Here is an 18,423-nt window from a genome sequence, read left to right on the forward strand (position 1 = left end):
AGCATTGCCATATTTCATTATCAAGTTTATAACCATTCTCTTTTGCTCAACGCTACCTCCAATTCCCTTGTCGATCACATCGTTTTGTGACATGTCCTCGAACTCGTGCTTCTCCATGACTTTCTCTGTCAAGTGTAGTATTTCCTCCGCCGAAACACTTATGGTTTTCTGAAGTTCGCTCATCCTCTTATTTTCTACTTTTGCTGCGACGTGTGACTGTTCTTCATCGTTCCTTCTTAGTCTGATTTCCTCCTTATTCAGGTCAATGATAATGCCATTTTCACGTATGAAATCTGAGCCGATAATTAAGTTGTATTGAATTCTGTCCATGACCACAAATGGGTGTTCAAACACTATTTCCCCGATCTCAATAGGCAAATAGGTTTGTATCTTGCATTTAGCGATTTTATCTGGGATAATTCCTCTGATTTTTACACCTGAAACTGGAATTACAGGAATCTTAAGTCTGTCCTGCAATCCTAAGAACAGTATTTTCGAGATTATGCTGATACTTGCCCCTGTATCCAATAATGATGACACGTGAATACCAAATACCGTTACTGTAATTATCGGAAGTCCTCTTTTTAAATCTATCGTTTTGGGCTGATTATCCTCCAGCAGTTCTTCGGGTTCAAATGCCCATGACTCTATGGTAGCTATTATCCAATCATCTCCCTTATAATTATGTCTTATTTTAACTACATCGTTCTCTGTTGATCCCAGAACGAAGTTTTTTTTTCACACCGTTCCTCTCTTTATTGCCGTCATCAAATGGTACCGCTCCAGGATTGAGTTTTGCATTTGTTCTGTTTTTCTTTAGCTGCTGCTGATATTCCAAACTCGTTGCACCTATGCAATCAGCATTAATATCCTGACTCTGGATTGCATTTTCCCATTGCTTCTTTTCTTGTTGTTTCTTTAGCTCTTCAATGTATTTCTTCTTCTCGTGGTTTATCTCTTCTTCTTGACTTCCATCTCGCTGTCTCATGTCCTCATTATCTCTATTTCTTTGATATGGCCATCTGCTTCTATGGTTGACCCATCTTGAGTTCCTTCGATATCGTGGGTATCTCCTATTCCCATTCTGGGGTGGTGCCCATCTCTGATATTGCCGGTCCTCCTTGAGATTTTTGTACCTCGCTTGCCTTCTTTCTTGGGCATGGCGGTATGAATTATTATCTCTCCCTGCTTCTTCTGATTCTACCGGTGTCGCAACATTAACAACCGGATCAGCATGCCTTATCATTCGGTTACCGGTTTGCGATGACGTGCTATCAAGCTGTCTTAGAACAGACTCAGCATGTACTGCAGACTGTACATTCGCCGCTGTCAATAATCGTTGAACGTCTGGAGGGAATTGCTTTACTATCGCCCTGACCATCTCTAACTCTGTTGGTGGTGAGTCCAGTTCTTTAAGGCGATGGAATTGCATTGTAAAGTAGTCTGAGAAGCGACTCGGTCCACCCAGTGAATACTTCTTTGAGTACAATTCTAGCCGGATATTTTGTTGCGTATCAATATTCCAAATTTTTTCCAAGAACGCCTGCTTGAATCCGTCATAATCTTCAAATATATAGCGGAATGCTTTGAACCACACCAACGGTGTTCCTTCCAAATGTCGCTCTACAGTCTTAAGTCGTCTCTCCATCGGTATTTTGGCTTCACGAAAGTATTCATCCATCTCACGCACAAACCCACGGGGTGTCATTCCTGATCCGATATTGCCTGAGAATTTCTTAGGCCTATCTTCATGTGTGCGGATAACATTAATTATTTGCATACCGTTTCCTACATGAGTAATGCCACTTTCGCTGGTTTCAATATTGAATGCTGGCATTTCGGACTGACATTCTGATTCTGTATTCTTCCCAGTCTCCATCGATACCTGTCGATCTGTGAAAGATGATACCAACTTCTTCGTTGCCTCATTTTCAATCTTCAGACATTGCATGTCCTTCTGGATCGTATTAAGATTATCACTCAGCTTCTTAATTTGTTGATCCATTAAGGTTTTATTTTCGTCTGATTCTTTCATGATCAAGTCAAATTTATTATTGATCTGTTCCCTTGCCAATGTTACATCATTAAGCACCGTTTGGTTAGCATTTTCCATTTCTTCCGTAATCTTCTTGAATTTCTCTTCCCAGCTGGCACTTTTCTCTGTCATCCTTCCTTGCACCATGACTACTTCCTCTTTAAGTTCTTTTATTTCTCGATCAACCTGGGTTTGAAGGTCACTGACATTCAGTCTTAATTCAGCTTTCAACTCAGTGAATTTTTCCTGAATATCCTTCTTATTTTCATTAATTGCCATAGCGACTTCCTCTCTCAAGTTCTTCATGTCCTCTCCTAGTGACGTCACCTCTTCCTGCATGGTCTTGAAATTCTGTTGGACCACCTCGGTGATCTCACGCAAATTACCTTGAATCTCATTCTTAATTCCTTCCTGCATTTCCACTCTGAGCCTACTTTGTGTCTCCAATAATCTGTTTTGAATAAGCTCATGGCTCTCCTGAATTTCTCTTCTTGAAGCTTCCTGTATCTCTTCTTGAGCTTCTCGAATTTCTCTTCTTGAAGCTTCCCGTGCCTCATGAATTTCCTTTATGGTGACTTCTTTTATCCTTTCTTGTGCTTCATGAATCTCTCTAGTCGAAGTTTCTTGTGCATCATGGATCTCTTTTGTTATAGCTTCCTGGGCATCATGAATCTTTTTAATACTTTCTTGCATTGATTGATTTTCCTTTGTCGTGGCTTCCTGTGTCTCTTGCATCTTTGTCATCTTTCCTGCCAACTCTTCCAACAACGCTTTTACTTGGGCCAACGATGCCATTTTAAAAGTATTGTCGCAAGTTAAATATAGTACTAACAGTCTCTAAGTTCCCTATCACTCAAGTTACCTAACACTAACACCTAATCCTACGTGAATATACTTCAACTATTTGAATGCTTAAATCCTTCCAGACCCGGAATCAATGCCAAAGTGAACGACCAATAATACGATAAATGCAAGTGAGTTAATTGCGGACACTTCAGTTTAAGTAAATTAATAACTCTTAGCCAACAGAGTTTGCCTACAGATTATCCTTCCAATCTACTAACCTATAATTATGCCTTGCTCGAAACGTCTCCTGCCTTTTAATATTTTGCGTAGCTCTGTAATAAATGTAAGTATTAATCATATCCATTACCCCAGTCCAAACTCTGCATAACATAAATCTCCCACGGTGGACAATAAGTGTGCTCTTGCCTGCACGTATGAGCATTGAATTACTCAGTCATCCTCTATTTCGAATTCTGCTGTTGGTTGTCAAGAAAACCTTCTCTTAATTTGGCTTCACGTATGGGCGCCAGAATACACCCGTCCATTGCCCGGGGATATAGAAGGTTCGTAGGTTCTTGTGATAAGCCTCAGCTAAAGTCAGTCGTGACGCATAATTCTCCACCCAGGGCATGGACATCCAACAACTGTTTATGCAGTTGGACTAGCATTTGACGCAAGACGTTCATGATTATGGTAATAATAGTATCCACTAAACTTCGCAAGGCTAAATATATCTCATTTTAATAAGGAAACGAATGTTAGTTTCTTGGAAGGACCTTTTTCCAATTTAATGAAATCAAAACCTAACTCAGTACAATAATAATACATTGTATGATGATTGGATAATAGCTAGATAGACGAACGAAAATCTCTGTTGGCTAAATACTTAAAAACATCATTATTTAAACCTTGATTGAAAATACTAACTTGATGGAAACGAATATGGAACTTGCTGAAAGCAAATCATCATTATTTATCATTAATTGTCCGCCCGCAATGAATAATAGGATCGAATAAAATTTTATTCAAATTTTTTTTTTTATAAACTACACTTGCTTTTATCTTCACTTATCCAAGATTTCATTTTAAAGTACCCTACATTTTATCCATTATCTCGGAAATTACCTAATTGCTAACCAACTTGAGTTCTCTAATGGTGACCAGTTTCAATATCAATATCCATAAAGTGCACACAGTGTAGGAAAACCCACATAACAATTGGATCTCATATCGACATAACTCAACAACAGCATGTCCCAGGAATCCGTATCAGCCACCTAAATAGAACACAATATCTAGCCGCTATAAATCATAAATAATCCAAAAGAATGATCCACAGTAACTGCTTCCACCGGCACTGCCCTCCTGAAAGAAAATCTTGAAGGCACACTATCTACGGGAAACAGACTATAAGCAACTAGGCAAGACTACAATCTACTACCAGGTGACAATAATTCGATAAATACGACCTTCTACTTCACACATATTATGCTTATTAAATGTTGAAGACGCCTAATTAGTGACCATTTCCTCAAATTAACTGGTATCTGCATCGTATCCCGTCGCGAAACAGTGTTTCGATGATCATATAACAATCCCTACGCTCGACCTTCGGACATCTTACATCACCAAAATAACAACGACACAAATGCTTGCCTATTCTAGGTTCTTAATTGTATGACGAGCGCTTAAATCCATCTCTAACTCTCAAACAATTATTTATCACACTCCCATTATCTATTTTTCAACGAGACACTTCCCATAACAATATTAATTCATCATAAAACACTTTATGGACGACCCTGTCCTTATTATTCACCATGTTCAAGCACATCATACATATTCACACATTACTTACCCAAGAGAATTCACAAGCATTCCCGAAGAATCTCTTTTATCATTACCAAATCGCAATCAACGCAACACTAATTTCACGAAACATTCGCCACTACGCAATAAACACGTATTGTATTATCATGCAGAAGACCTTCTACAAATAAATATTAAAATAAAGTCACCTCACGAAGCATTCGTGCAACACAAGTATGGTTCACTAATGAAGACACCGCATTCCTCCATTCACCGTAAACGTGAAGAAGATTCCGAGTAACTCGCGGTAAGGCACGTATTTACAAGCTAAATCTTGCGTGTAATAGATGATCTTAATATTACAACCTCGGACATAACCGTAATCACAAGTAACCGGGCACTAAATGATAGTCGCATTAGGTCACTCAAGTTGTTTAAATTTACGTCACTTCATTATGAAGGAAAAATACATTCTACTCTACAGCTATGCAACTACAAGAAAATAGGGTAAAGAAAATGAAATCTTGGTACTTATCAGTGAAGATTAGGTGATACCGCTCTCAGTCCTTTGCTCCATTGGTCATAGTTTTGGCCCCCACTTCGGCATTATCTCCCGGGCCTGTCAGGATATCGGAATGTTTAAGCCCTCATAATCATTTCCATCATTACATCATTGGAAAAATCTTCATACATTTTTGAGTCCATGGACCTGAAACTTAGGAAAACAAAATTAACACAGTGACACAGGCGTTTTACACTATCTCACAGTTATTTCCGAAACTTCCCTTGTTCAGTATTAAAACTTCAGATCGCTATTCGACACAGTAATATTATTTTATATATCACGTTCTCTAATATTTCTCTTAGGTTCTGCGAACGTAGACGTTCCCTTTAAAGACGTGCTAATTACTGTCAGTTCAACCTTCAATCTCCGTTTTTATCTGCCATACATTACTCATAACAAAAGTTCATTACCATTGTTATACTAATAATATCGGTCTGCATTCCATACGTTAGGCTCAACTCACTGACTTGTAACCTCTCTTCCATCTGTTTATGACAGTTCGAATGCGAATTCCAAGATAACGTGATCCCATCTGACTGGAAAGATGTACAAAGGAACACTTCACCATTGTCTTTATGACGTATGTAATCGACCTAACCTCTTCAGCGCCGCCTTGATCCTGTCACATATGGCATCAATTCATGGCCTCCTTCATGACACCGCTGGACCTGAATATCATATAGTCGACTTACTTCTTAATACTGTTGAGAATGTAAAATTATTTTGCTACTCTCTGCTCACCTATAAGATAATATTTCGTGACTGTAAGCGTGCGGTGACCACGGGGTTTTGAGCTTAGGAATTTCATTCCTCATCTTATATCCATCCCATTTCTTGTCTGAATGGGCGAGTTATTCTAGATATTTGACCCAGCTGGATGTATTTCCGAGTAATTCCTGTTAACCATTCCTTTAGCATGACCTTCAATGGCTCAACAGCTGACTCACTTGCCATTGGACGGTCATAGTACCATTCCGGCATTTGCCTGGAGGAGAAGTGGGAAACCACGAAAAACCACTTCATGGATGGCTGAGGAGGGAACTGAACTCACCTCTGCTCAAGTGACCTCCTGAGGTTGAGTGGACCCCATTCCATCCCTTGTACCACTTTTCAAATTTCGTGGCAGAGCCGGGAATCGATCCCGGTCCTCCGGGAGTTGCAGCTAATCACACTAACCATTACCCCACAGAGGCAGCCAATAATAATAAGTAAAAATTAAAATTCCACTCTCTTTAGCGAGTATACATTCTGAACACTGCTCTAATATTTAACATGCTACCATACTCTGTAACTACATAGGATACTGATGCCATTTATGCCTTGAAAACCATGACTTCCGTACAGTACTACATGGATTTCTTTTCACATCGAAGATGCAATTTTCGATACAGTCTAACCATCGGAATAAGCCAAGATACTTGTGGTAACGTTATGTTGGGTGTGGCTATTTTTTATGAAACTTAATAATAATATGAAATCAATAATAATATGGAACGTAATGACAATAATGTGTACACTGAGGTAGAAGTAAACATCCGTGACGTTGTTTGTTTCACACATCATGGGCCGAAATTTATACTATGAATTATACAACCTGTGACAATAAAGTTCGGTGAATGAAGTCAGAACGGTCTATCCGGCAACACTGGCGATACACAACGCTGCACCTGCGTAGCAGCAGGTTTTGACCATCTGCTCACAACGTTGTTCAGTTGAGCATAGTGGGTATGCCGTGTAAGACCTGTTTGACACAGTGCGTGTTTAGTGCTTTGGTTCTGAAGTGCGAACAGGAACACGCACGACCAAAAGATCAATGTACAGTTTGATTTTAAGCTTGGAAAGACACCGATAGAAACGCATGCGATGCTGGTACGTGTTTTTGAAGATCAAGCACTGTCTTTGACGTGTGTGTACGAGTGGTTCGCCCGTTTTCGTGGAGGCCGGGAAAGTGTTTCTGACAATCCCCGTAGCGGAAGACCGGCGACCGCCGTCAGTGACGAAAACATTGTGAAGGTGAGGACATTAATCACGAACGATCGGCGATTAACTGCGCGCATGATAGCGGATGAACTGCAGATTAGCTGTGAATTCGTGCGACAAATCGTTACCCAGAAGTTAAGGAAGAGGAAAACGTGTTCTCGTCTTGTGTCACATCACTTGACTTACGATTAGAAGCAGGCACGTTTAGAGGCTTCACAGGATTTTTTCGAAACGGCCGACGCGACACCAAATTTCTAGAACTATATTGTCACTGAGGATGAAACCTGGTGTCTCAGGTACGACCCTGAAACGAAACGGCAAAGCATGGAATGGCATTCTCTGGGATATCCTCGTCGGAAAAATGTCAGAGCCGAAAAGACACGCATCAAACTCGCTTTGAAAGGAAAGAGATTTGATGATATTCCTGACATCCAACGAAACGTGACGAGGCTTTTGAACACCATCCTAAAGGAAGCCTTCTGCAAAGTTTCCAGGACATGTATCGCCGATATCAGCAGTGCATAGTTATGGGAGGGGACTATTTCGAAGGACAGTAATGTCACTGTCATGCGTTGTTCATCTATGTTGATAGTACAAGGCTATTCACCGAATTTTATTGTCAGAGGTAGTATACAGTATGACAAAATTACGAAATGTTTACGTTTTCGACTCCTCATAAGTTTGACGGGTTCGAATTGTTATTGAGATGGACAAATCACCGATTTTTAAGAAGAATGTTGCTAATTTTCAATTTTCACAGTAACTTATTCATTCGTTAGCTTGAATTTTCTAGAAAGTCAATTTGTTGTTAGCCTGTCTACTTCCGAACAAAATAAGATCATAATCTTTTAAATTGGTCGACGCGTTCGGTCTCATTAGAGCACGTGTAATTGGTTGTTCAATGCACTTCCCTCCACGCCCCTCCCCCCCCCCCGCTCCCGTGGTGAGAGGTGTATCATCGCGCTATATTTGGTGTTGTGAAATTTAGCTGAGGCCTTGAGTTACGTAGCAATATCATAATACCGAATATATCCCTTAAACATGGTGGGCAAAATGAAATTGGCCCGAAAAATATTTATAAGCCTGACCCGGAATTGACCCTTGTTAATGAACAGGAGAACTGCCCATTACAGGAAATGCTGGAAACCATGATTTCGATGCACCAATCGATTGCTGTCACATGTCTACGAGTGCATATCTCCCGCGTGCTTTATCCGCAGTACGTCGCTGTGTAGTGAGTGAGTGAGAGAAGTAGACGTGTTTAGTGACGTGTTGAATGCAACACAAAATGGTCCTCGGGATAAAAAAAGCAAGTGTTCATTGTCGAGTGTTATGCGAAGTATGATCCGTGAAAACCTGTGCTGGACTGTTTACGCAGGAGTTTAAGACTGGAAGTGTTCTTGCAAAACCTCCGACAAAGTCTGCAACGCAAAACTTAGTGGCAAAAATGGCGTGAAATGGGTTCTGTAGCAGAATAAAATCCATAAGTATCCGAAAAGAGTTCGAACACCAGAAAACATTGTTCAAGTAAAGGAAAGCCAGGGAAGAAATCCGACGAAATCTCAATGCCGTTTATTTGTTCAAGTGGGAATTAAGAGTTCGTCGTGTCGAAACATTATCAGAAAGGACCTCCATCTGTATCCTAATATATTTCCATGCGTTAAAGCGTCCAAGCGAACCTTCGCATGTTGACTTTGTAACTGTTCGACCCTAAGCTTCTCACTAGAGGAGACGAAAGTTATTACCTTGGGACACATGAATATCAAATAAACTATATGTGGCTTGCCCGCAAATTGCCATACAAATAGAAACAATTAACATTCCATGGTTTCCCATTTCTCTATCTGATGTATGGGCGCCAGGGTGTAAACCAAAATTTATATTTACTAGCATAGAGACTTATACTTAAATCACAGGGGTAGGATTTTAAATAATTAACCATTAAGTATCGCTTAAGAAAGAAAATTAACGCAATATAAAATACAAATGAATTTATTATTAAAAAAAGAGAGATGAATCGGAAAAGTTCCTTAAAGCGTGGAGGGATTTAGAATTTACGTTACTCAAATTACTATTGCTTGCTTTATCTAATTGAAGCTCACCAATTGGAGCTTTCGTTGAAGTCATCGGGTTTCCGTGGTTACTCGTTCTCTTCTTCTCGATGTAGAATTGACTCCATGGACATCCTTCCTTCTCTGATGTGGTATGGGCTATCTGGACTAGCACTCCCTAATTGCCTAGTCTTTAAATTAGACATTGGCCCTATACTTGTAAAAACTGATCAGCGTTGATCGTATGAGAAGAAAATTCAGAGATATGAATTTTTCCATGTTAGTAGAAATCTCAATCCAACTGAGCTATACTATTTATACGGTACAGACTTGTACCAAATTGCATGGACTTGAACTAAACATAGTTCTTCGTCCACAAGATTTACTGAATATAACACAAGCCGTAAGCTTGTTTCGTCTCATGCAGATCCGATAACATAATCGCAGCTAATTACTGTATCGAAGCGACAACACACAGTACAAAGATAACTATGTCTCGGAGAGACCACACACTATCTCAAAATCAATAACGTCGTTCAAAGTAGATGTTCACAGTAGAAGTAGTGATGTGAGTCAGTATCCGAGACTCCGTGTTAGATCATATCACCGGGCTCTCCCCACTCGTGGTAGCAGCTCAATCTCAGATCTCTATATAACGAAGCATCTGATTCGTAGATCGCATTATCATCTCCCTCTTCTTTCTTCTTGACAAGACCAGTAGGCGTGGCGATGGTGTAGCTTTCCGCATAGCAAGCCTCGCGCGCGGGTCGCTGTTTACTGCCTTGGCTCATAAGTTTAACCCAATGACTCATGTAATTTTCCCCCACTATAAGAATAACCTTTTCCGTATACACAAGTATGAGATGAAATGACAACAACTATGTCTCAATATATTGACCATATTTTCAGTACATAATGAATTCCTATCCTACCTAATATAATAATTTAAATAATAAATGATGTTATAACTATATAATATGATTGCAAAAACCTTATTTACAAATGCTTGACGTAGAATAAATATGATATTACGAATAATTGCCGATGGCGGATAAACTTGATATCGAGTGATATCGCGTGAAATGATAGTGTATTAAATTAGTCTGGCTGGAGAAGCCTGGACGGTTACAACTTCTGCCGGTGGTTTCTGAGTGAAGTGGAGACAGGACTTTCGGATAATCAGGTTTTTTTTTTATTTCTTCAGATGATGCCATTTCCAGCATCTTCAGTGATGTTAATTAACAAGACTCAATCCCGTGTCAGTCCTAATTTAAATACTTTTCGGGCCACATTTATTTTGTCCACCTGGTAATTTAATAAAACAGCCTGTGAAAAAACAGGCTGATTTTCGTAAAGACAACTTTCCATACGTGCAGTGGAGGGAGATATCACCGCGTCAAAACTGAAGACTGTCTCTTGATTAATACTCTCACTAATTAAAATAATAACATCCTGAAAAGTGTTACTTCCTGGTAAATGAAATGGCGTATGGCTTTTAGTGCCGGGAGTGTCCGAGGACATGTTCGGCTCGCCAGGTGCAGGTCTTTTGATTTTACTCCCGTAGACGACTTGCGCGTCGTGATGAGGATGAAATGATGATGAGGATGACACATACACCCAGCCCCTGTGCCATCGAAATAAACCAATGATGGTTAAAATTCCCGACCTTGCCGGGAATTGTACCCGGTGCCCCCATGACCAAAGGACAGCACGCTAACCATTTAACCATGGAGCCGAACTATTTCACGGTGGAAAGTCATTTAAAAAGCACACACAACTATAGCCAACGGCCGTAGCCTTGTTGAAACATCGGATCCCGTGAGATCTCCGAAGTTGAGCAACATTGAGCGTGGTCAGGAGTTGGATGGGTTGCCACGCGCTTTTGGTGGGGGATAAGGGAATGGAGGAGCGGAAAGGAACTGGTCACCCTGCCGCACGTAAACTCGAACACCTCTGCGGAGGTTCGGACCTGCCTTCGGGCAGTATAAACCTTACCTACCATACAATTATAAATAGGGAATCATGAGGTAAATCGTGTTACACGTCTATTGTTTCATTTACTTTAATGCATTTTTTAAAATGTCACTTAGCTTTGTTGTCTCTTTCAAAGTTAAGGACACTGCTTTCTTATTAGCCACAGTACGGAGGTAAGCATCAAAGATGTATACAGTATCGTTGGCTCCATAAGAGCCATAAAATGAAGACCTTCTTCTTAGCAATAAGTCACGGAAAACTGTTGGGAGTTTCGTAATTAACGCAAAACACAGATGTTAATGAATGCGTGTGTAATCCAAAAGGCAGGTGGCACACAAGTCTCTGAGGGGACGCTGTAGCTTTACAGCGGGGCAAATTAGTCACCGGCAGGCCAGAGCCTCCTATAACACGCCTGTAATTCATAAGCTACACTTAAGAGTTAATGTTATTTGCGTACAGAGTAATAACACAGATTTATATACCACGTGCAGCGTCGCATTCTAGCCTTGAAATAGAATGACCGCCTGGAAAGCGAGACACTCAAAGCAGTTACTTGATACCAGCCTTATTTATGTCTGCCGTTTGTGATTAACAGGGCTCAGGTTCTGATTACATGCTATCTTTTCACTGGCGCATCAATGGCATCGCTAACTTTTATACAAATCCTAATTATGCCCACCAGGTTACTGAAATGTGTAGTTAATAAGTCATTTTCTCATCACTCAGTAATCACTACCGATCTCACCCCTCTTGTGGGTAGGGGCAGGAGAATACAAAACTGCTCCTGGGGTTCTCAACTTGAAAGTGTTAATTAGTAGCAACAGGGCCCTTATCTGAGTTTGAGATTGCTCCAATATACCTGCGACAGGCTTCACATTTTCCTCTTTCCTATCCGACGCGCCTTGGTCAACTGTTGTTTTCAGTCCGCCCCGACGATGTTAGGTTTATGAGGTCCAGGGAGTCCTTATATTTTCAAGCCCCTTATGACCCTTCACTTTCTGCAGCTGTGAGATTGCATTCGGAAGATAGCGGGTTTGAGCCCCACTGGCGGCAGCCCTTAAGATGCTATTCCGTTTTTTCCCATTTTCACACCAGGCAAATGCGAAGGCTGTACCTTAATGAACGCCATGATCGCTTCCTTCCCACTACTAGCCGTTTCCAATCCCATCGTCGCCATAAGACCTATCTGTGTCGGTCTGACGTAAAGCAGATTGTAAAACTCTTTGGTCTAGTCCAATTTCGTCAGCAGTGTCCAGTAAACTACCAGATCAAAAGCTTTGGCTATGTCAATAGAGATACAGTCCATCTGACCCCAGAATCTAAAATATCTGCTATATCTCGTTAGAATCCTAGAAGTTTTAGCCTCATGCAACACATGTCAAGCTGACTGGCCTGTAATTATCCGCTTTATGTTTATCGCCATTTACTTTGTACACTGGGGCTACTATAGCAACTCACCATTAATTTGGTGTAGTCGCTTCGTGCAAACAATAATCAACCCATTGCTTTTAGTATAACCCTAGAAATCTCACCAATTCTAGCTGCTTTTATGGTTCTCGACTTCCGTCATTTTCTTAAAAAACTTTCTTAGGTAAATATGAGTAATTCGCTAATATTAGTCACCTCATCTACCTGGACATTATCCTTATATCCAAAAGTATTTTGCCATAAAGGTGATATCTAAGGATAGCAACAGGGTGCTGTTTAATAGTTCTCACTGTTTTGTCCTGTAAGGTTTTTAAAAATGTGTATCTTTTCCTCCATTCAACAAATGAAAGTGGACTTGTCCCTTTGGACCCAAAAAAGATACGAGTGACAGTGATGTTCTTTAGATTATATTTGTCTAAGGAATATGGCATCGTGGGGTCGTAGGTGGCTTTCTTTATCCACTTCCTCAGGTTGCTTACTTAAAATTTCAAACCGGAAAGTGGAATCAATAATTTATGCTTCCTATTTCTTCCTGTTAATGGAGATAATCTCGATTCTACAATTACTGGCATTTTCAGCACGGTAATGTAACTCTTCATGGATCTCTAGTTTCTTCGTAGGAAGAGCATTGGCAACCATCTCACGAAAGGTGTAATGCCATTTATTTAAGTCATTTATTCCCTGCCCCTTCACTATTGTTTTTTCGTCTCGGTGTTTTTTTTTCCAAATTCGTACGTTCCTCGTCGCCAGATGTTTCATTCCAGGCTTATGGCTATGTCTTACACCTGTCATATATTACGCAAATACGTTATGTGAACCGCTTAGTCTGATTGTGATAGTTCGGTCAGCTTCCGCTTCGAACGCTAGCGTTGTGCCACGTCCCGCGGACCATCTGGTGGTGAATGAGCGTACCATTTCCATTTCTACTGGTATTATAATGTTCCAAATTCAAACATGTCATTGTTTAAGAAGCCTTTCTCGTGGACAGTCGAGAATTCTTCTGAGGACGCAGCGCACAGTTTTCTGCGAAACGCTAAGAATTTCACCTTATTTTCTTGACACGCCACAAGCACAAAAGCCTATACAATATCATATTTATTTAATTTTGTATTTATTCGCCGTCCGCCTCTGTGGTGTAGTGGTTAGTGTGATTAGCTGCCACCCCCGGAGGCCCGGGTTCGATTCCCGGCTCTGCCACGAAATTTGAAAAGTGGTACAATGACTGGAACGGGGTCCACTCAGCCTCGGGAGGTCAACTGAGTAGAAGTGGGTTCGATTCCCACCTCAGCCATCCAGGAAGTCGTTTTCCGTGGTTTCCCACTTCTCCTCCAGGCAAATGCCGGGATGGTACCTAACTTAAGGCCACGGCCGCTTCCTTCCCTCTTCCTTGTCTATCCCTTCCAATCTTCTCATCCCCCACCAAGGCCCCTGTTCAGCATAGCATGTGAGGACGCCTGGGCGAGGTACTGGTCATTCTCCCCAGTTGTATCCCCCGACCCGATGTCTGAAGCTCCAGGACACTGCCCTTGAGGTGGTAGAGGTGGGATCCCTCGCTGAGTCCGAGGGAAAAACCAACCCTGGAGGATAAGCAGGTTAAGATAAGAGAAGAAGAAGATGTATTCGCCAAGAGTCAAAATAAATACAACTAGAGATCCGAATTTTCTCTAGATGAATTTGAATCTATCGTTGTAGTACTACGGTTAATATTTCATAATATATTATAATATATACGTATACCGTAATTCATCACTATTTTGTTACCGGCAGTTTATGTGTTTAATCTTTGTTGTTGTGGCATGTGGATTTTTCTTGATTTGATTTCATGCTAAATGATGGCAAACTCATTACACGGCGTGAAGTTATAAGATATAACATCAAATATACTTTGGGCACAACGAATAAATACGAAACAAATAAATCAGTCATAAATCCAAGGTCGTCTTCGATGTTTCCGGAATCCAATTACGATGATAGGCTTTACCTCGCCCACACCTAAAAACGTGAATTTGAGGATAGGTAATTTGGTAACTATGCTAATCAAGATTCTAATATGTGATTCCTTCTACTTATGAAAAACACAAACATTTTATAACCTATAAACACTAAATAATTACAATAAATTTCGCGTTGAGGTTCATATACACTTCCTTTCAGAAGAACTTTATAACGATATCCACCTAAACAGGAGCTTGACTCGCTGCTGTTGTAAATTGTCGTTCCTCAAATCGGTGATCTCGTTATTCATATTCTTGAATTAAAAAGTCATCATTCAATTAATAGCGCACGTGTTACTTCGAAGCTAAGCACCTTATTTACCTTCAACACTCGCTGGTTATGTTTTTCTTGTTTTACTGCTGTTTTTACCATATCTGTCCGTTTAGAGCAGAGAGAAGTATGTTTTTGAAATATAGTATTATTAATTTTATATTTATGTTGTGCTATTTTGTTGCTTGCGAATGTTCTGGATTTCTGTTTTTTGAAGCTAGTAGGTATCTAATAACCAAGCTATAACCAACTCAACTGAATTAATCAAAATTCAACAATGTCACTAATTATCGAGCTTGCAATTTTATTTAACAAACCATCTAACCTGGTTTCCTTTTTTTTTTCAAGTTTTCATTTCGCACCGCAGTGGGGGTACGGCGCACCTCCTAGATGGTGACGCCCTCTCGCTGACCAGTCTATCCTCGTAATGTTAGTACCGTGTGGAAGAACATCCAACGTGCAATATAGAAAGCTCATAAACTTTATCAACAATAACATTATATTGACCATTGTTCGTTGTGATGTGCTTTTTGTCTTCTGTTTCCTCTCATCCCCGATAGATAGGATTACTGCAGCGTACCGAGGTTTTTTAAATTTGCTTGACGTCGCACCGACACAGGAAGGTCTTATGGTGATGATGGGATAGGAAATGAATAGTGGTGTGAAGGAAGCGGCCTTGGCTTTAAGGTACAGCCTGGTGTGAATGGTTTGAAAATGGGAAACCACGGAATACCATATTTTTTTTTGCTTAACGTCGCACCGACACAGATATATCTTATGGCGACGATGGGATAGGAAAGGTCTAGGAAGTGGAAGGAAGCGGCCGTGGCTTTAATTAAGGTACCGTCCCGGCATTTGCCAGGTGTGAAAATGGGAAACCACGGAAAACCATCGTCAGGGCTGCCGGCAGTGGGGCTCGAACCCACTATTTCCCGAATACCATCTTCAGGGTTGCTGGCAGTGGGTTTCGAATCCACTATCTCCCAGATGTAAGCTCACAGCTGCGCGCCCCTAACCACACGGCCAACTCGCCTGGTTGTACCGACTGTAACAGCCTGCCTCTGTATTGGTGGGAAGTAGTTGGGGTGTAAGATAACTTTCTTCTTTAGCATGCCATTCCTCTGGTTCATACATTTTCTGATATATCTGGTATGTAACACACTGGTTCTTCATAGTATTCGAGCTATACAATCCCTACTCTGAGCCACTGATTGGAATGAGTAGTGTGCATATTTAACGGAATAATGACAGAGGAGTGTTCACGGCAGTCTGTGACCTGGTTATTCCAGCTCTGGAACTTTGCACTCTTAGATCGGCACCGTAGTACTGTTCGTTGAAAGTGAGAAAGTGTGCGGTTTTTCATTTGGTCGAGTATTTTATATGATAACATTGCTTTCAATCGCTACATTCCTACTGAGGTTTTTGTAATGACCTATGTTTATTCAGTTAGGAAAACCACCAAGTCAGTCTTTCTGAGAATCCCGTAGCGAAGCACGGGTACATCAGCTAGTTTAGAATAAAATGAATGTAGAATTTAATAAAAGTGAAGATGAAAAAGCTTTTCTTAAGAAAGCGAGTCTTTGCCATTATTCCGTTACCGGTAAGTGTGCACACTGATCATTCCAATCTGCTCGTCAGGGTAGGAGTCGAATAGCTGGAATACTACGATGAACCAGTGCGTTACGTATCAGCAGTATCAGAAAATGCATGGACCAGAGGAATGGCATCTAAAGAAGAAAGTTACCTAACTCCCCAGCTATTTCCCGCCAATATTTAGGAAGGCTATTATACTCGGTACTTATAGTAATCCCATCTCTCCGAGATGAGTGGCAGTATAACAGACAAAGGATATCACAACAACAATAGTGAATGTAATGCTATTGCTGATCAATTTTATGAGCTTTCTATACTGTATGCCTTCACATTTAGTTTCCTTCCGACTCTGAAATACAGCTCTTATCATAATTGGCACGGTAAAACTGAATAAAACATAAATGATCGGCAATTGTATTCTCTATAACTTTATGTTATGTAGTACTTTTCGACAGGACCAATAACATAGGTATTTAAAATAGGTATTTAAAAATTATGTTTTAAGCGCGCTTTCCCTAAACTACCATATCATCCAGAGTGAATACAATTGTTTACAGCTTAGTCTGCAGTTTCTTATTTTCCGACTCTTTACAACGATTTTCATTCAATTCTGTTTACCCATTTTCTGTGGTTCGGCGTTGATACAGACTTAGCAACAAAAATTTCATGAATATCTCTGTTATCATAGCCGGATAGGTAAAAATGTATAAGACATAAATGATCCGAAATGTATCTGTATAACTTTCATTATGAAGTATTTATCGATATGACCAATAATAACATAAATATTTGAGAATTAAATGTTAGGCCTTCCCCGAAACTACCATTTCACTCAGCGTGAATAAAATGATTTATGGCCTAGATTGTAGTGGCTCATTTCCCGACCTTACATACCAATTTTCATTAAATTCTCTTCAGCCTTTTTCTCGTGATGCGCGTACAGACAGACAGACAGACAGACAGACAGACAGACAGACAGACAGACAGACAGACAGACAGACAGACAGACAGACAGACAGACAGACAGACAGACAGACAGACAGACAGACAGACAGACAGACACTACGGAAAAGTAGAAAGTGCATTTCCTTGTTACTGTGGACATGAACGATAGAGAAATACCATTTTAAATTCTGAGCAATGTACAGACAAAACTCTTATTATATATATATATATATCTATATATATATATATATAGATAAGGGACGGGCAAGTGTAACCGAGTGGTAAATGAAATGAAATGGCGTATGGATTTTAGTGCCGGGAGTGTCCGAGGACAAGTTCGGCTCGCCAGATGCAGGTCTTTTGATTTGACTCCCGTAGGCGACCTGCGCGTCGTGATGAGCATGAAATGATGATGAAGGCGACACATACACCCAGCCTCCGTGTCAGCGAAATTAACCAGTTATGGTCGGCAATCGAACCCGGGACTCCTGTGACCAAAGGCCAGCACGCTAAACATTTAGCCATGGAGCCGGACAACCGAGAGGTGAATTGAGTGTAGTAAACCAGGTATCTTCTACCTGGTGTAAGTTCAAGCCGTATTATCCCCTTCTGAGTGGGGCGGTAGAATAACACCCACCATATCCTCTGCTGTCGTAAGAGGCGACTAAAAGGGGCCACAGGTGCTCTGAACTTGGAAGCGTGCGTTTGGGACCATGGAGCCCTTAGCTATCCCCTGCCATTGTTCCCACTTACTTGTGCCAGGCTCCTTTCATCTATTCTATCCGACTTCACTTGGTCAACTCTTGTTCTTTTCCGACCCTGGCGGTAATAGAGCATTCAAGGCCTAGGGAGTCTTTGAGCCTTTCATTTTCATGCCCTTCGTGGACCTTGTATTTCTTTGGCTGATACCTACATTTTCCGAAATGTCGGATCCCTTCCATTGTGTTCCCTCTAATTAGGGTTAATTGAGTTTTAACAGAGGATGTTTGCCC

Source organism: Anabrus simplex, chromosome 1 (assembly GCF_040414725.1).
Source record: "Anabrus simplex isolate iqAnaSimp1 chromosome 1, ASM4041472v1, whole genome shotgun sequence".
Classification (NCBI taxonomy): Eukaryota; Metazoa; Arthropoda; class Insecta; order Orthoptera; family Tettigoniidae; genus Anabrus; species Anabrus simplex.